The 21,002-nt window shown below is 31.1% G+C and overlaps 1 protein-coding gene across 1 annotated transcript in view; it reads left to right on the top strand.

Annotated features, from left to right (window-relative positions):
- Nucleotides 1–1,498: 1,498 nt before the first annotated feature.
- CDH9 (cadherin 9) overlaps nt 1,499–21,002 on the top strand; it is a 119,718-nt gene continuing 100,214 nt past the window's right edge. Inside the window, exon 1 of the mRNA XM_045565637.1 lies at nt 1,499–1,622. The gene's annotated coding sequence lies outside the window, so the exon portion shown is untranslated. The remainder of the gene's footprint in view (nt 1,623–21,002) is intronic.

Genomic DNA, 21,002 nt, shown 5'->3' with positions numbered 1-21,002 from the left:
AATAAGTCTAAAGGAGCCTGTGAATTTTAAATCAAGCGTCTTTGCCTGAAGAAAACATTCTTAGCTTCCATGAAGAATTCACTAAGCTGTCTTAACCACTTGAATCTATCTAGCCCTGGGAATATGCATAAAGTTTTATTTCTTCTTTCTCTTTCTTCATTTATAGACAAACAAAATGAAGTTCCCCTTTTTTTGTGTACCTCCTACATTTCAAACCCACGAGTATTTTAAAATCATTCACCTCATGTTCAATCACCACACATTAGTAGTGGCACATTTTATTTGGGGATATGTAAAGTCATATTTTCTAGGCATTTGTTTTCCCTTTTTAGAAATGAATTTCCATAATGCACAAGCCTCAGATAGGCACCTCTATTATCTACACTTCATGGATAAGCTTCACCACTGGAAAGAAAAAAAAGAAGTGGAAAAAAATTTTTTTTTCTATTGTCAGTTTTTCTTTGAAGCATCAAATAGGATATTGATATTTTTTGGCACTTAAGCTATTTACTTACTGTGACTTAACGAGCCGTTATAAAGTGAGCCACATTCACACCGTGCATTTCATACAACTATTACTAAGACTTCTTTTCAAAAGGATTTATCTAGTAATCAATATCTTCCTTATTGTGCCATTTCCAGAAGTACTGAAGAGACTTCTCTCTGAAGCAGGCTTTGATTCTGCTTTGCTTTACCCTCTCTAAAAGTTGTACAGTACACAAGGACTCTAACAGGTGGATCGTGTAGTTTTTGTGATGTGGCTATGATCACCATTGTTTTTGGATATGCTCAGGGAAGGTGAAAATTCCTCAATTGCATTATCAAGTAAAAAGCAAAGTGGTCTAGAAATTTAAAATTATACTCGAAACCATGCTGTTTCCTGAAAAAGAACATGTCAAGATATTACTTATTAGATGTTTTAAAATTATTATTTTTAAAATGTTAGTTTATAAACTCATACAGATAATAATTCATCATTATCAATGACCAATGTAATCTGTATTCTTTCTCTTCCTTTTGTTAAACTTGACATTTTGACACTGAATTGAAGTAGGTGGTAGTGAATTCCGCAGGGACTAGACACAGAATTCCTTTTGAGCAACAGCACTCTTCATGTGATATATATTTTCTACAGATGATTTACAGGTTACAGACATGCTGTGACCTTTCTCTCCCAATTGCAAACAGATTAAGCAGAGCTGATTAACCCAGTCTGAAAACACTGGGTTGTTTTCTCCTATGGGGGTCTTTGTCAAAGCCCAGCTCTCTGAGTCCTCCCACTTCATTCGCTTGCAAATCACTGTGCCCAGAGAAGTCTTCGCTCCCTCAACCCCAAACCTGGAGCCCTGCAGCGCCATCAGCGGCAATATCTTCCTATTTCAGAGACGTCTCTTATTTATCAGAAACGCTGAATGGAAACCAATCAGATAGAGAGATCCTTTGGCTTCAGCTTCCTGCCTGTCTGAGTTAAAAGTGATGCTCGAAGAGAGAGAGCCACACTGAGATGCGCGAAGATTCAGCTGTGAAGATACTATAAAAAGAAAAGAGAAGGACCGAGACAGAAGCAACAGCGGAATTGTCAGTGCTGAGCAGAGCTAAACTCAGTTCCATTGCTAGGCAAGGTGAGTGTTATTTACTTTGCTTGACAATGTAAGCTATTTAATTTTTGCTTTCTTATAATGAAGTAGTACAAATACTGCTTTTCTCCTAGTTGCTATATTTTTGCACACTCTCTCTCTCAACATTTGGAAGCACGTAGGAATATGTTTTGTAGTATTTGAATAAAATATTTCAATACTCAGTGAAAAAACTTGCAACATTTACTTCTTATTTTACTTTTCAAAAAACTGATACCTACCTGAGCTCTTTTTATCGTCTTCAAATTTGCATATAGAATATTGTTATAAAAATAAAACTAAACTTCAAATTGTACTAGTTGATTGTGGAGGCTTTGAATTACTTACATATTAGTGTGTTTATGTATACCATTACTATATACATTTGAAATGGATTCTTGGTTTTCTCATAACTTTTGTTTAAATAATTTGAGTCAGAACTGTCAAAAATAAAGACATCTTTGTGCATAATTTAATAAGAAGTGGTTTCTTTATTTTCAATATTAAAAATAAAACAGTATATAAATAGTAAAAATAACACATACACAGAAGGGTATTGGATGTCAGGATTAAGGTGATCACTTTACCTGGAAGAGGTTTCTTTATATATTTTTGGTTCTCACTCAGGTCAGCATTAAGAATGTGTATGTCTGTTGAGTATAATTGCTTTCTATTATCCTAGGCAAATGTAACTTAATGTCATGAAGAAAACCACAGGAAAGAGAGAGTGTTTCAAAGCAAACACTGGCATATTTTTTGTTTGCAGTGATATGTATAATGCATTGCTTTGATAGAACATTGTTTTGTTTTTTCCCTTGCAAGCTCAATATAACCATACACATCAATTAAATTTTTGCAAGCACACTAATCTCAAAGAAAAGCTTGAATTTTAACTACAAGGGTCATCAAAATTCTATAGTATTTACAGCTAAATACTGTTATAGGGTGAAGTTCTCAGAACCTCTTTTAAATAACAAAGGTGCAATGAAAGGAAAGTTATCAACTGTAAGAAATAAGTTTACATTTATTTCTATCAACTTTTTGATGAGAATGCAATGGGCTATATATTTGAGGAGAAATTGTTTTTTTCTGGAGATGTGTTACCATTTCATGTTTTATGTTGAAGATATATGAGATTCCTAATAAGATTGTTTCATAAGGTTTCTAAATCTATGTAGCATGAAGAATGAGTGATTTTGTGACATTAAAAAGTGGTAACTTTTGCATTACAGAAGAGAATGTTCATATGGCTCCCTTTGCTTTATCTATGAAATTAGAAGAGTTACCTGTCTTCAGCCACAACTGATTAAGAATGAAATTGATCATTCAATGTTCTTAACTTTGTAGAAACCTCCTACATTCAGTAGATGATTAATCCTATTTTCAGATTCAGACACTAGTTCATTGCCTAGACAATGCTCTGTCAAGTACGGAATACATTTCTGTAACTATGAAACTGGTTAATCCAGGCTTGAATGGCAGATCTTTTCAAAGATGAAGAAAATGAAATAACATGCTATTTTAGCATATAGCACCAAAGAACTTGGGCACGACATGAATAATATGCATTTGTAGTCTTATCACCAGACATAGTATGGGTTCAATGAAAGTTTTTCCAAATGAAGAGTACATAAATAATTACATGTACTTAATAGATATAATCTGACATGTAGAAATGCTATCATCTCTATATTTATGTGTTTTGAAAAATGAATAAAAATGTAAGATAAGTACATGTTATAAACAAATTCATTTCTAGAAATAGTGAATACAAAAATGCTCTAGAGAAAGCAGCTAGTAGTATTAATTTAAGAGTAATTCACTAAGTTTAAATCAAACAGATTTGGTAGTACTAATAAAGTAATAGTCATATAAGATAATATTATTTTCCAGGATGCACGAGTATTATTTTTTCTTTTATTACACTATTTGATAGCTTTTAAAATATTTGAAATTATTTACATAATTATGCCACTATTATTACATTCATTGCATAATTGAAATAAAATGTCTTGTGACACTGCCTGTTTGTGACAAAATCACAATATCAAAGTTGATTTTTAAATTACTCTTTTAAGTGTTGTGTTGCCCGGCTTAATAAATTGTATGTTGGATCAGAAGCTCTTCTGAATGTCACCTTGCATGGAGAGGTTTCATTTGGCCTTTTCCTGTAACCCCTATACACGCAAAGCTTAGCCAATGCAGTGTGCCTTCCATGATACATTCACCAAGTGTGATTTTTACAAAAATAATAATTGGAGATTTTTTTTCTACTGGCTTGTCTTTCTTTAGGCATCAGTAATGATATGAGACAGATATTCCTTCCTACGATGAATCTATAGTATGTGGGTGCAGTTAAGAATGCTTTAGAAAATGCTTAAAATCTATAACAAAATATGTAAGCAATGTAACAATATATTATATGTCAGAAAGTATAACTTAAGGTAAAAGTTAATTTAAACAATACAAGAAATATGCCATGAATAAACATTGGCTGTAACTTGTTCTCTATGAAAGTGAACAGACTAGATGGATCATTATATAGCATTAATGCCGATGCCTCAATGTGACTTATCGTTAGTTTGCGGTATTCTTTAAGAGTTATTTTGTTAACTAAAAAACATATTTAAATATAATGTAGAAATAATATTACATTTGAAAAAATTGTGATACTTAAAAATGCCCAAATACTTATAACTCCAATGATATATATGTATATTTTTACATATATATTAATATATATACACACAAAAAATCAGTAGCATTATTAACTGTAGAGTAAATTTTGTTCATGGTGAATTATTTTATAATAAAAATTCTACTTAGGTTCTTGAGTATTTTTCTTCTTAAATAATCTACCTGTAGTTAAGTTTTCCAAAGAAAGATGAAAGCATGCTAAATAGGACCAAAAGGACATAGGTTTAAAATAAGGTTTGCTCAATTTTACCCGATGCTAAATTTATTAGTATGATCATTTTTATTGTAGAACATAGGATATATTTCCTAAGATTTCTTTCTTTGTATTTTACACATTTGTTTTCAAAAATGAATTGTTTCTTCAAAGATATTCCAAATAACTCTCTCAATATCTATGTCATTATCTTATTTAGGTGTTTACATAAAATTCTAGAACTTTAGAAAAGGAGTTTTAACTACCTACAACTCTGATTTTACACAGGAAAAAAACAAGGCTTAGAAAGATAGGTTACATACCCAAGGTTGTCAAATTAAATATTAAAAATTGGCAATACTATATGGACAAGTATCATATTATGATATTAAATCATGAAAATCAGAGTAGGAATACAGATGGATGGATAGGTAGGTAAGTAGGTAGGTAGGTAGATAGAGTCATAAAGTTGAAAACAATGACTTGTGGGTTGTTTTAAACATCCTGAAAAAGTTTATTCTCTTATGAGTCACTTCAGTTTCTCTGCACGGAACCATCATTATCCTCATTATTAAAATATTGCAAGGAGTGCATAGTGAGGAGAGTGTCTTAAAGCACTTTTATACATTTCCAAAGCAGTCCTAACATGTTAATATACTTATCCCTAAATTTAGCATAGTAAGACATGGTCTTATAGCCACATTACAAATGCAAAGTGCCTGAATAAAAGCAGGGTCTCTGGAGCCTAACCAAGGGATTTTATATTAGCACTACCAAGAAACACCTCCCCAGACATAAAAATCGTGATAATGGATCTTATGGGCTATGAAAGGAAAATGGAAACATCATGAGGTGGTGTTGTTATCAGTTGTTATGTGTGTGTGTTACTTATATATTTATTTATTTATACATTTTTAGGAAAAGAGGTGGGGAAAAGGAGAAGAGGTGAATATTTTCTTAAAGTGATATTGAAGATTTTTTTTATTCCATTAATGTAGCAAATTATAAATCAATTGTGGGAGCAATAAATGTTCTCTTGTCTATTTCTCATAATGAACAAAATAATTATTGGTTTCTCTAAGTAATCAGCAAAGCACCAGAGCATATGATTGTCTCATAAGAATGGATTGGAAGGCATACCCCTCGTATCAAATTTTGAGATTGGCTCTATGGTTCTGAAGAGCATAGATGACTTCATTTTATTTTTTACTCCAAACACGAATTCAACTTATAATGAAAATATCAGTAGCTAACAGTTATTATTTAAATTTAGAGCTTAAAGATTTAATATAGTCATAAATGTACTGGAAGAGACAGATATATCTGACAGAATTTATATCGGAATGTGCTGTGCTTACCACATTTTATGTATTATTAATAGAGTATCCAAAGCATAATGGACTTTTTTTTTCATATTTAGTGAAATGGGCTCTTGGGAAAGTCTTACAAAACAAGAAACAATATTTACAGGAAGTCAATATAACAAAGGAGACAATAAATTTTTCATATTCCAATGTGTAGTCTAGATAAATGGATACCGAAAATTCACTTCTTGGGTCAAAAGACATAATATAAAATATACTGCTTTTATAAAACTGGGACATCTGCCCTAAAAGTTCTCTGAGGGAATTTTCCCCCAATCAATTTATTATATATTTGCTTTTTTTCTACCAAAGCAGTGTACTATACTAATGGCATACATAAGTGCCAGAAATGGTTTTTTTAAATATTCACATCTATGTGTTATAAATACTTTACAATATAAAGAATACATAAGAAATTCAAATATCTTCTTTTTCACTTCATCAGCAATTAAGCCACAGGTGAAACATCAAGAAAACTTACAGTTCAAATTACAAAGTAACATCTGTGTATCTTTATCTGTATATATGCATATATATATGTGTGTCGTATTTTTATTTCTGTGTATCTGTATCTACAGCGACATCTGTATGTGTGTGTATACCCAAAATACATATAAAATAGAAAGGAATAGCATAGTCATTTCAATGTATAAATTAATCATAATCTTTAATTATTACAGTGATGTAACATGAGACACTAAAAATACTCTTGTTGCAATTATAGACGTTATGAGCAAATGATAAAATAGCATAAGAACATTTTTAATTTTAGAAAACAGTTAAAGTCAATTATAGTCCATGTGCTATGTTTGATTTGGATAATTATTTGAATAAGAATAGACTTTTATTTTTTTAACTATACCTAGAAATAATTGTTTTCTATTGAATGTTGACAACTCTTGAAGACTTCATAAAAATATAATCTCTTTACCTACTCTTATGGGGGGTGGGGAAAATATTATACAAAGTAGGAATCAGAATTCTATCACAAGCCATGTTTAGATAAAAAAATAGATAATTCTTATCAGAAAATAAAATCTTCATAATTTCACATTTGTTATGTTTAACATTACATTGTGGAATTTTAAATTACTTATTGGCCACTTTCCCTAGCTGAAGATCCATAAGCATTTAATATATATTGTAAATTAACGATTTGCTTGATTGCAAATTTGCTTTATATTAAAAATATGGTACTGAGATTAAATAGTATTGCCTTATATCTAATAAGATATACATAATAATAAACAGTCAAGGATAAATATTGTTATTACTGCTACTTCTTCTAGATTAATGTTATAACTTTTTGGTAGCTGTTAAACAACTATGCATGTACTAAGCAGGGATTGAAATTAACTATTTGGAGATAGCGAACAGTTTTGTTTTTCCTATATCTTGCCATTTTATCTAGATGATAAGACATTTAAATATGGCTTTAGTTCAGCTCTCTTTTTTTCAATGTAAGAGCATTACATAAGATTCAGATATATACATATTTCTGATGATACATAGTCTTCCAAGGACTAAATAATTAGCATGCCATTATAATAATATGCATGCTTCTGTATACAAATCATATTCATCTTTTTTGTTTTGTTTAGAATTCAGAACCCTGATAGAATCTTTGACAATGAAGAATATTATGTTTTACCTGAAATACTTATATTTTCTTTTATAATTAAAATTAACTTTAGTCAGTTTAAAACAGGGGATCTTATTGAAATACAAAGAGTGAATGTCAACAATAAAATGATCTTTTAAAAAGATATTAGTTATTTTAGTACATTGAAATGGAAAGATTTTTATCAATACTGTCTATATCTGCATATTTATCTCTGTCTAAATGGATAAATATTTAAATATGCATGATGTGTTTCAAGCTCACTACTTTGGATGTGTGACCTGTCTTAGTGTAAAACTTGGTTTTCAATAGCTAAATATGTAAGATTATTTTATTCAAATAGGGAAGTTGTTTCCAACTTTGAAAATCTTTTGTGATTTTAGAAAATTAAGAAGAGAATTGTTCTGACAAAATTTTTTGACATGAGCATATATCAGGAAGCTACTCTGAGTTTGTAAGTATTTATACCCAAAGATGAATATTGAAATTTACAGTAACCAAATGATAGAATGAAAGAAGACAAGAGAGAAGTGGGATTCCACAGCAGACTTTGTAGCAGAGTCACACAATAGTTTACACTTAATAATGATGCCATCGTGGACCTTTTACTTCTCCCCAGACCTAAGCTGCATGCAAGTTTGCTGCTTGACAGATGAAGCATTGGCTTTGGGATCACCACAACCCTTTACTTGAACGTGAACATGAAGATTCTTCTCTGACATACCTAAGACTAAACCATGTTTATTGAAGTCTTGCATTAAACTTGATCCTTAAACATATTCAGGGAGTAATGAAATATTATGAAATATTATTTCATAGTAAAAATGTCAGTTACATATGTTTTATGTTATTGAAATATAATGACTATAAATTGTACTCTTCCAATTACAAGAATATTTAGGTTAGCAACCTATACAGAAACAATGTGAGGAAATTCTATCTCAGATTAAAAATTCTATCCAGATTATAGGTTTGGAGAAATGTATCCCTAATTACTTTAAATAATATTTTGTTCTTTAAAATATGGATTTGAAAGGACATTTTGAAAAATAAGTAATTATTTGATCATTATAGAATTCTATACATATTCATACAATACAGGGGCTTGCTACAATTAAGAGATATTTTATAAACTGTCATAGGTAATTATTATTAAAATTAGAGTTGTACACCGTTTGTCCCAGTGTAATCATTTGATGTTTTATTTATTTTTCTTTCTTAATTTTTGGCTATGTCAACCAGACTCAGATGAAAAGTGACCTTTAATTAGCTTCATTGAGAGAAAAAATTTAAAATATTAACTAATTAATTTGCAACAAGTAGATTTTAAACAATTTTATCATATAGAAAAGAAAGCATATAAATTAGGATCCCAGAATGTATATGTAATATTTAGCATGTGATTAAAAATCTTGTCAATGACGTATATATATTAGTATGCTATATCAAATAATATACTAAGTTAATTGTATATATATGATGAATTAAGGAGTCACTATTTTTAATATGCTATGTCCATGTTGTGCTGAAAGTGTTACATATATTTGCTCCTGTAAATATAATCTATGGGGAAAGATATTCACAGCCATCTTCTTTTTATCCTTTTTCTTATGCTTTTATTCTAAATCATTTGGTGGCTAAAATAGAATTCACTTAAGTTGTAGGATGTTTCTTGCTTTCTAACAAATTGAGCACAAATCTATGGTGATTCATAGAAAGCAGATAGGTCTTTTCTGTGCATTGCACTGTGATGACTTGTTTCTCTCTTTGCTTTTGACTACTTGTTCTTTCTGACCTTCGCTGCAGTTTTTGCTTTGCTGCTACTTCTGTTTCCGCACCTTCTCTTTTGCTTCTTTCCCTGGTTCATTCTTCTCAACCGTTACTCCTCTTCCACTTTAGAGACAGCATATATTTCACATGAGTGCCTATCTTTTTTAATTTGGCTTTCATTTTGAGAGATGATCCAGTTAATTGTAATAGAAAATGGCCTTCCCAACACAAGAAACTCCCTAGATGTGGGAACTAATAAAAATTGGTCAACATATTTTATGGCCAGTTTTAGAATCTCCTTTCCTCTGCTCCACCTATCTCCCTACTTTTACTTTCTGACTAAAAATGGGCATTATAGGGAGTTGAGTATTACTGAGGTCACAATTCATGAGGGAAAGATAAGTAGAACAAGAAGTACTTCTACTAACAAGGGGCCTGTCTGTAAATCCAGGAATGCAGCCCTGCATGTCTATAGCTGCACAAGGATTTTGGAGAATTAAGAAAAACTGAGGACTGAAAAGCTAAGGACATCCTTGTATAGTTGATACTCATGAAAGGAGTTGGGGATATAGAAATTGGTAAAATGTTTTTATATTGGCTGCTTGGCTAGAGGAACCCCATAACTGATGCATCTAACTTTTCACATAAAGAAGCTTATCTTGTGTCCCTTTACCATGCAGTAGAAATGCCAGCCCATCTTACAGCTTCCAGATGTAGGTTGATGCCACGCTTTCCATGACACCACCACTGCAGCGTGCTATCTTAAATGTGTGCAGGTTTGTTGAGAGGCCTATTCAGAATTCTGTATGAGCCCTTCATTTTCCTTTCTTTCAGACTCACAATCAGGAAATAAATCTTTAGATTATTTGTAATAGTTCATCTATCCATTAGCTGATTGTTTCATATTCTTATTTTTGAATTTACTTCTTACTGAACACTTGCTACATCCTAGGCACTAGACTGTGGTGAGCTGCACTGGCTGTGTTGGGAAAGCCACTGTCACATGGACACCACTGTTGTTTCCAAACAACTTCAGTTAGAGATTCCTTCCTTGCCATTGTGACAAAATGTCTACTTGTAACTTTTTCTCTCTCTCTTCATTTTGCCTATATAGCTTGGATGTAATCTTTATTCCACCATTATCTAAGAGCATTAAACTCATTCAAAGAAAATTTTGTCCAGTCTATATATTTTCTCTTCAGTATAAACATTCCACATGGCTTTAATTTGATGAATAATATTTTTATATATCATCCTACCACTTTAGTAATCCTGTATAAAGTGAATTCATTGCTCCTAAAGTTAAAATGAATAATCTTAATATGAAATATAGAAAACACAATGAGTAGAACTATAAATCTTTTTAAAAAAACTACTTTCAAATTAGTTCCCAAGGCAAATTTTTTTACTCCTCACTGCTTCTAAAAAGCAGATATAGAAAAAAAATGTCTTCATCATGTGTAATTACCTCTTTTAAAATAAGATGTTGGCAAATTCTGAGAGATAACCTATGTCATATCTTACATTGGTCTTTTTCTGTTTACTTGGTCCATTACTTCTTAAGAGAAGTTTAATACTTCTTTCCTATATTGTTTTCATAATATCTTAGTTGTTCACCTGACCAACAATTCCTTTAGCTACTGGTGTATTTTACAAAATATAATTTTATAAATTAAGGATCTGTCCGAGTAATCTTCTGTCTCCTTATCTCCACAAATACCCCGTCACATCCAGAAATAAGTTCATACTCCTCAGCCTTGAATTCAAGTTTTTGACAATTGGTTTTATCTTATATTTTAATTTTCTGCTATATTCTGAGTCTTAAAAATATGGTGTCTAATTTATATCTATAAACTATTACCTAGAAATATACTTGAAACATAGTATTTTGTTAGAAAATACTTGAGGCGCTTAATTATCTCCAAGTTCACTTTCAAAATCACTCTAGTCAAAACAGATACCATACTTTAAGGAAAAGACTTGCCCTTGCCTGACTCTATGCCCTTTCCCATATTATTCCCTATTATTCAAATATCATTCTCCACTACTACCCCATCATAACAGTAACTATCAGTCATTAAAGAGTATATCAGGCCTTCTGGAATATATGCTAAATTCAGGTAGCAGGGCCAGGGATTTTTATTTTTACCAAGGAATACTAGACATTCTTGGTCACAAAGCATCTGAGGGCCACTGCCTTAAAATGTCCAAAGTATAGGTTTTAAATGGTCAAAACTATTCTGAATTCTTTACAAAAATATTGTATTTATGATTTAATGTGAGTTTCCTGGAAGAAAATCCATATCTTTAGTGTTATTCATGAAGAGTTTCCATATTTGCCCAAAAAAGTATGGACTGTTTAGCAGTCCATAAATTAAAATATTTATGCTCAACAACATGGCTTTATCAGAATAAGTATAGAAGTGGACTAGGCTGATGATGTCAGTAGACTCACGGTCTCTTCCCAGCTTCCACATTTACTTGTTCTGTTTTGTGGGAAGGTTATCTTTAATTCTGGGTGTAGATTGTTTCATATACAACATGCAGTAAACAAAAAGTTTAGATAGGCAATATTTACACTTAGATGGGTGGTAAGGGTAACTGCAGGCAGGGTACTGGAGTCAGACATCTATCTGCAAAAACTAGTTTTAGTATATACCTCATGTGTGGGTTTGAGTAAATCATAATGCCTTGGGGCTCCAGGAACTTCCTGTGTAAAAGTAAAATATTAGCAGTAAGTACATTATAGGGTATTCTGAAGAGACACAGATGATGGCTTTTATAACTACTGTTATTATTAAGACTGTTATTGTTCAGATTCATTATATCTGGGTAAAGGGTATTGGGTCTTTTTTATTTATAAAAGTAGGAGAGTGACCTGGATTAATTTAATGAATAATTTCATTGTTTTGAAATTAGATACGGTAAGTCTGGAAGTAGCTTTCAACATTATCAATGTAAATATTCATATATCATATGGTTCCTTAAGTTGGCATAGCATATAGTGGAAATACTTTATATTTTGAACAATTTTGTGTTGTAAGTTTATACCATCTTGAAATTAATATAGAATATTTAATATCATAGATAGAACACTATAAAGTTTATTTCTTGAAGTTTAAATGAGTATATTACTCATGAATCTTGGAGATGTGAATGAGTTATGAAAGTCTTTTAAATCAATGATAATAAAATTTCACAGTATCTCATATCATCACGTATTTTAATGCCAGGTATTTAACTTTCCTTTTTTTTTTTTTTTTTTACCATTTTTATAATTTCACCCTTTTATTCTTTGAATTATATTAAGAACCATAAAGTAAATGACATTCTTTACCTTAAAATGAATCGAGCTTATAAAAGATGGTTTATTTGTGTAAGGATTTACTGTTATTCAAAAAATGTAGCTCATACAAAAATGATAATAATGATTACAAACTTATGAGTAACATTCACTAGAATTAACCTGAATATTATATCTGTGGTAAATGTTAATAATTTGACAGTTTATCCCTAAGCTTTAATATTTATAAAATATTTTAATTTATATTACTTACTAAATTTGTTCCATAATCAGGTATTAGCACCAAATATTTATTCAACTTTTACTATGTATCAAGAATTTTTCTGGGTGGTGCAAGCGCAATACAAAGTTTTTAAGCACAAGAAGATATTTTCTGTAGGAGTGCAACAAATAATAAATACGATAATTGCAAGTATTGATGAATGTTGTACAGACAGGTGTTGTGATGGAGAATGACTAAAGCGGTAGGTGGAACTTCAGTGAAGGTAGTGAGGGAAGTTTCTTCAAGAAGATGACATTTGAATTCTGAACAAGGAGAGTGAAATATTATGACAGACACCATCTTAGGTACAAGAAGCAGAAAATACAAAGGCTCTAGTATGTTAACAAAATTTGCTCATTTTATAATATAATCCTAATTATAATTAATTTAATGTATATATCCCACATTGTTAAATTATGTCTATTGCAATATTTATAAACATATAATGAGAATGTAAACTGGACATTTCCCATTTTCCATAGCAGTGTTTTACCAACAAAACCCTATAGTCTTGTATTTCTTCTTGCTTTATTAAATAAGATGTCTCAATATAATATGATCTTCATCTTTGTATGTATACCAAGTTAGATTTTTATTCAATATTACTATTTATCCAGTGGCAGAAATTTTAAATGGCTACTATAGAATATTAAAATATTAACTATGAATGTCTAAAAATTTAGTTCTCTAGTTGCTCCTGGTTATAAGTAAAAGAGTCACTCAAGCTAAGGCAGGAAGTGGGATCCTATATTGTAAGGACATCTATATCTGTATAGATCCCTCTCTATTTCTATATCTTTATATATAATGATAAGAGAAAGTTAATCTTACAGCTCGCAAAAAAAAAAAAAAAAAAAAGAATTCCACAAGAAGACTGAGTCTCCTTTAGCCTGAATGTTGAGAGAGATCCTGTGCTTCTTGGAGGCACCAGAGACCACAAATCTTTTGTTCTAGGATTCTCTCAAATGTCACCAAAGGTTGTTGACTCTTTCCTATCTGTGTGACTTTTGTCCTGAACAAAGTTTTCAGACTTCTAGTATAGTTTCTAAAAGAAGGAACCTAATTTTGAGGGCAATTATTCTCTACTTCCAAGGATCTTCTGTCTTGCCGTTTCCACACTCATCACTTTGTCTATTATGTCATGACTATTTTTAATTTTTTGGCACTTCTGTGACTTCTCTTCCTTTTTTATTGACTTATTCTTTGGTGATCTACAAATTTCTGAGATACTCATATTCCTATAACTCATGTTTCTTTGCATCAAGACTTGAGGCAGTCCTTTGGTTGGTATCCAATTATTTTCCTAACCATATCTGAATTTGGTGATGACCTCAGCCATCTTTTCTCGAATCCCCTGATATACAATGTATTTTCTAAAAACTGACCTTTCAGCTCATGACAGAGAATGATTGGACACCTTTCTCTAAAAATACCTGTCAGCATGGTACTCCTTGTGTATCAGTAGGTCTATACCACTTGTGTAAAATAAACAGTTATAATAACAATATTCTTCTCCAAGATAACATGTAGATAATATGCCTCTCATCTCATGCAATAAAGTATACAGTTTAGCTAAAATGCCATACAATAAAAATAAAAATAGGCAGGGCTTGGTGGCCCATGCCTGTAATCCTAGCACCTTGGGAGGCCAACGCGGAAGGATTGCTTGAGCCCAGGAGTTAGAGGTTGCAGTGAGCTGTGATGACCCCACTGTACTCTAGCTCAGGTGACCAGAGCAAGACCTTTTCACAAAAAAAAAAAAAAAAGAAAGAAAGAAAGAAAGAAAAAAAAAAAGAAAAAAGAAAAATACTCAATTTGAATTTTTAAGATTGTATTATAAACAACTTAACATATATTTTCAGCAAGGAAGCACAACACTGTTACTGTTTTGCATGAATCATGTTTTGCTAAATTATTCTTCAGGTAGGTTCTGCTTTGCTTGATCATCAAGCTGATTGATATGTCACATGTCAAATGGTATGGCATTTATCATTTTGATCTGATGCTAACTCTATACCTTTCAGCTTCCTGCATCTCCCTTCCAAACCCAAATCCTCTAGCTCTTCTTTTAAGCTAAAGAGTACAAAAAAACTCAGGCTTACTTAAAAACGAATTGTGATGATTAAGTGCTCTGGTTCTGAGTCAGAAACATCAGCTCCATCTCTCGCCTCCAAAGTGGTCTCAATTAATTTATTTCATCTTCCCAAATCTCAGTTTTCTCATGTAAAAATGTATATAATTTTAAATCTTAGGATTATTGTCAATGATTATGGTAATACATGAATCAAAATGTTTATCATGGTAGGCACTAAATAAATGTTAATCTTGCTTAGGCTTATTATATTCAAAAGGTATTCAAACTGTCAATTTCTAATAACTTTTTAGAGAATTTTACTACTGTGTTTGAGAAAAGTAGTAACAATTTTCTGTACATCTTTCAGGAGATTTTCTTGCCTAGACTTTTAAAAGAAAATAGAAGAAGAAAAATAATTACGTCTCTAAATAATTGATGGAAAAGATGCTTTGGGCCTATGCTAGGATTTTACTTGATTAGGTAGTGTATTTTCTCAAAGGAAATCAAAAACAGGTTTTAAAAATATCATATGGTCCATCATGAATGCAATGTGGGAGTAACAATGAAAACATATTGAAAAAATTGGAGAAATGTTAAAAATTATGTAAGCAATCACTTTCAAAAGGCACAAAACACAAAAAGCTCTCCCAATTATTCGTGTATAAAATACATATTTGAAAATGTATGAAAATATGGTTCTTGGAAAATATTTGTCCAATTTTAATCATTAATAAAATGGGATAAGTTATAATGGCTTCTAATGATATAACATGTTATTTTTAAATGAAAAAACTAATCCTATAAAAGGCAATTTTTCTGTTGAGTGAAAGATTTTTAAATTAAGAAAAGAATAATTCAATATAGTCAGGGATTATTACAGCAAGAAGGAACCTAACTGACCTTTCATTTAATTGACTGATTTTACAGGTAAAAATACCAAATCCTGAGATGCTTAAAGTGGTTCCAGAGTAGAAAACCCAAGAGTATAATCCAGTTCTTCTGGAGTAGATTATGTAATTAAGAATGGCTTATCAATGAAAATCTTTATATTTTTACAAAATCCTTTTGGATTCATAACCGTTTACATGTAAAATATGTCATTATATTAAGATGAGTAAAAAAAAGTAAAAAAATGACTGCCATTTAATTCAACACTGCAGTGGGCCTGGCTCTCTCCAAAACCTTACTGAAATAAGAATAGGATGCATCACCTGAACCTCCCATGTAGAGAAGAAAGAATTGATTTATGCCAAGGTTTTGTGCTATCTCCAAGAACTAAAGTGGGGTTAACTAATTGTTTCTTAAACTGCACGTGGGGGATTTATACTCCATCATAGTCTGCTAAGAGAGCAATGGATGATGGTAAAAAGATTAGAAAGAGGAGGCTTCTATTCATTTACCACTCTGGGACTTAATTTCTTTATTTCAAAAATGGTGGAGCGAGGCTAGAAGACATGAAAGGGCTCTTTCAGTTTGAAAGTCATTTGAATGTTTGCTTGAAAATGGTCATATTAAACTTGCAACCATTTTTCTAACAAACTCTCATCTTATAGGAAAAATAATAGAACAGTAAAAATAATTGAAATACTTGGAAGTGTCCAAAAGCCTGCCTATCATGCTCAAACACCTGACACGCTTGAAGGCCTTTTCTGAGAATGTGGACTCTTTGTTTTGGTGACCAGACTAGTACCACATCTACTGTGTCTGCTCCATTCATCTCCATCTGGCCTAAATTTCCCCACACTAACATGAGAATTTCTGTGTATAAAAAGAATGTGAGTTGGAATTTCATTATTGTCATACACACATATTCAGAAATTTACACATTTACCCTGTTGACAGTACCACTCTGCTTCAAGTATCTTGCCAGCACATTCACATCTATCATAAGCTGATAACAAATTTAAGTATCAACCACCTAAAAGGAAAATAAGCACAGTTATCTATTTTAATTTATTTTTGTGGTACAGCTAATTCAATTACTGTAATCAACGCATTTAATTGAACTCATTATGTATGTTTCTGCAGCTATAAAATTGTGCTATTTTTACACTATTTGCATGTACAAATTATGTTTATATAATATCAAGGAATCACATGATATAGAGAAATTTGTTAATAAGACTGATAAATCCTTTGGAAAAATGATAATATTATATATGTTAGTTTGACAATTTTAAGAATAAATATTGGATTAATTTAAAGAATAAATTTATTAGAATAATAATAAATAATATTATTCTAATAAATAATTATAATGTCAAATGAATTCCTTACAAAAATCCTGAAATTGTAAAATACTAGACTTTTTAAAAAAATAATAGAGGATCAGCCATTTCTTGGAGAGATTATATGTTGGCATCTCTTCATAACTCTATTCTCTGTCATTATTTCATTGGTTTATGTCTGAAAAAGAAAAAAAAAAGACATTCTATAATAAAGACATCTGCACTCAAATGTTTATAGCAGCACAATTCACAATTGCAAAGATGTGGAAACAGCCCAAGTGCCCATCGATACATGAGTCGATTAATAAAATGTAGTATATGTATACCATGGAATACTACTCAACTAAACAAAAACAGCCGTGATCTAGCACCTCTTATATTATCCTGGATAGAGATTGAGCCCATCCTTCAAAGTGAGGTATCACAAGAAAGTAAAAACAAACACCACATACTTGCCATCAAATTGGTACCAACTGACCAACACCAAGGTGTTCACATGGTAGTAATACTCACTGGGTGCCAGTTAGGTGGGGCAGTGGGAGGGGTAACCCCACAACTAATGGAAGTGGAATGCACTGTACGGGGGAGGGACACGCTTGTAACCCTGGCTTGGGGGGGGCAAATGCATTACATGTAACCAAAATATTTGTACTCCCATAATATCCTGAATTAAAAAAATAAACAAATAAACAAACAAACAAACAAAAAACCTCTCTTAGGCACTTCAGATACTAGAGCCATCAATTAAAACTAAAAGAAATTACTATTCTTAACCATGTTTTATCTATAATGTTATGGGAGTAAGAAGAAAAGCATGAGTGTATAAGATAAACTCCTCCATGTCACAAAAGAGCAGCACCCTCTGTTTCAATGTAATATCTTGAGGAAACATTTAACAATAGCAGTATCTGATAGTCAATTAAACATTTTGTTTTTACAATCCATTTACATGAAAATTAATTATTTATAGGTAAATTATCTCCTCTCCTTGTGATTTCCTTCTGGAGTTAAAGATTTCTTTCTGATGTTCAGAAGAAGGAAATTAACCTATTCACTAATCAAATCAATCTCATTGTAAAATACCGTTTTGCAGTACAGTACTACAGATTCTGTTTTTCTTTGGCAATGAACCTTTATTTATAATGATAACTTGCCTGAGTCTGTGGGAACATGGGTAGCAGCTATGTTGGCTAAACCACATATATTAATAATTAGCATAAAGGTTCTTTTTGCCAAAGATATTGCTGAAGTTATATAAAATCCTATATATTCTTGGTCTGTGTTTTATATATGCATCATATTCTATGCTACTTTTAAGGGTTTTCATGTACATGAAAACAATCTTAATATATATATCCTGTTTATATAAATATAGAGAAAAAATCACTCAATCCAAGTTACCTGAGTCTTACATGATTCCTCCCATCCTTTATACAACTCAACAGAAAGAAATTGTAGTTGATTTTCCTTCCAACTTTTCTAATTCGTTTTCATAATTTTCTGACGGTAAAAAAAAAATAATTATCTTTTGGGGAAATATACAATTTTAGAACCATAAGTGAGGTACTGTCCACAAATATGCCAACATTAATAAGTCAACATCAAACTCAGTTAAAAGTACATCCAAACACAGAGTGCAATTCATATGTGAAACTGCTCCAAAACTTCACATTCATAAAACCAAGCCACTTAGCACAATACTTTAGCTCCCTCTTTTGGATATCCCAGATTACAATAAGAAAATAGGAGAAGCTGCCCTTATATGCCTTCATTCCTACTGGTATTTTATAATATTTGAGTTCATGTTTGTTTCATTATTAAATTTTGTAAAAATAATCATTTTAATCAATTTCCAAGTGAAAATAAACCGAATCTACATCTGGAAATAGTTTTACTAATTGAATGCTCAGACATTGAACACTTAATTTTAAAGGTAAGGATACATTTTGATACAAGTGTTTTAATACATATTATTCAAAATGAATTAATAGATACTTAATTGTATGAGAATCTTTAAATACTATTTCTCCAAATAAAATTTTTGGGCTCAGTTATCCTATAAACTATGTACTAGTTATCCTTAAAACATTTAATAACCAAAAAGGACTTTTAAAAGTATTGAACAGCAGATATTATATATTTGATGAATTCTTATTTTAAATGTTCTTAACTATTTTCCTCAGTTATTTCAGTAGTGACATAGAAAATAATAGATCAGGATGTATAAAAAAAGAAATTTGTGAAATTGTCTTGGAGTTATATATGTATCTTATATATATAATATTTATATATAGATTCTATTATACATAAAATAAACATTGAAAACCTATATAACAAAAACTTAAATATATATAAAATATATCTTATCCTAGAATAGTATCACAAAATAATACTAACACTAAAATCATCCAAGCTCCTACAAAGCATATTGTCATATTTGGTTATAAGTTTTTATGTTTTTTGCAGTACTTAGCTATAGCATTAAAATGTTTAATATTTAACAGCAGTAAATATCATTTAGGTAAATAAACTGTAGTTGATGAGATTGTTGCTTTCCAGAAATAAAGAGAAGTTGAGCTATTTTTAAAGTATCTGAAAGTATAAATGAAGAAATATTTTATTTACTTTTTTGCAATTGAAATTTATTTGCTTAATGTTTATTTTGGAAATAAACAACAATTTTACATAATTCTTAATTAAATATTGTCATTACATCATGTAAAGTATATCTACATTGTTTAAAAGGCTCCCAAAGAACAGAAAGAGCTTTCCATGAAGACAAATTGAACCTACTAACAGCAGAATGTTAAAAACAAATGGTATTCACATTGTTAATAACATAATATTTTGTCAGTAAAAGTAATCCCTTTGAACAAATTTTCCAAAAACCCCTTGGGGGCATTTCTGCAGTTGGGGATGTCTGATTTAAATAATTAAAGAAAAAAACAAGGGTATTTGTGGTGTTAGGAAAATAAATGACAACACCAGAAATAAGAATGAGTCTCTCAATCACCTCAATTCTCTGTCTCTCTCTCTCTCTCTCTCTCTCTCTCTCTCACACACACACACACACACACACATGCACACAAGCACCTTAATGATAAAAGAGGATGCCTGTTAGGAACTATGGGATCTGAGATTGGAAATGCTGCATGAGATTAGATAATGGAACTCTGATAAAGGGACCAAGGGATTTGAACTTGATTTGGGTGGTAACCCCAGAGCCTAGTTTAAGCAATACGGATCCAAGGTTACAAGTACATACGCTAGAAAGAGATGATCTGCTTTAATATTGCAATCCAGTCTTGTCATAGAGGAGTAACTTGATCTTTCTGAGACTCAATTTCTTCCTTTACATAAGGGACCCGTAATAGTTTTCTGTATATGTTCATCTGTAAGCCTCAAAGAAATGTACCAGAAAAGCATGTCTCTCTTACGGTAAAGGCAATACAAGAAAGACAGTACTTTTTGAAAAATACTTTGACATATGTGTGACAGGAATTGATGAAAAACCAGAGTGAGGAAGAATAGAAAGAAAATATGAATAGTTTCAAGTGAGGAGTTTCTACAGTAATGCAACTTGTTGCTATTGGAGAAGAGGAGACAAAGCGAGAATTAAAAAATGACACAAGTTGATAACACTCTGTATCCCAGAAATCCAAGTGATATGAATATAACACTTTAGAAAACTATCGGGATGTAATATTAATTGAATAAAAATATCCCTTTCTTTTCTGTGGATCAACAAACTGTGTGTCCTTTCAAACTTTGTTTCTTTAATATTCTCTCCATCTCAACAAAATTTCATAAATAAAAAGGATATGTCCCATGTTTTTAACTCTTAAAAGCATGTTTAACAGTTAGTTGAAGATA

The sequence above is a fragment of the Lemur catta genome, chromosome 12 (genome assembly GCF_020740605.2).
Source record: "Lemur catta isolate mLemCat1 chromosome 12, mLemCat1.pri, whole genome shotgun sequence".
Taxonomy (NCBI): Eukaryota; Metazoa; Chordata; class Mammalia; order Primates; family Lemuridae; genus Lemur; species Lemur catta.
The sequence above is the reverse complement of the archived record's forward strand: the minus strand, read 5'-3'. Positions and strand labels throughout refer to the sequence as shown.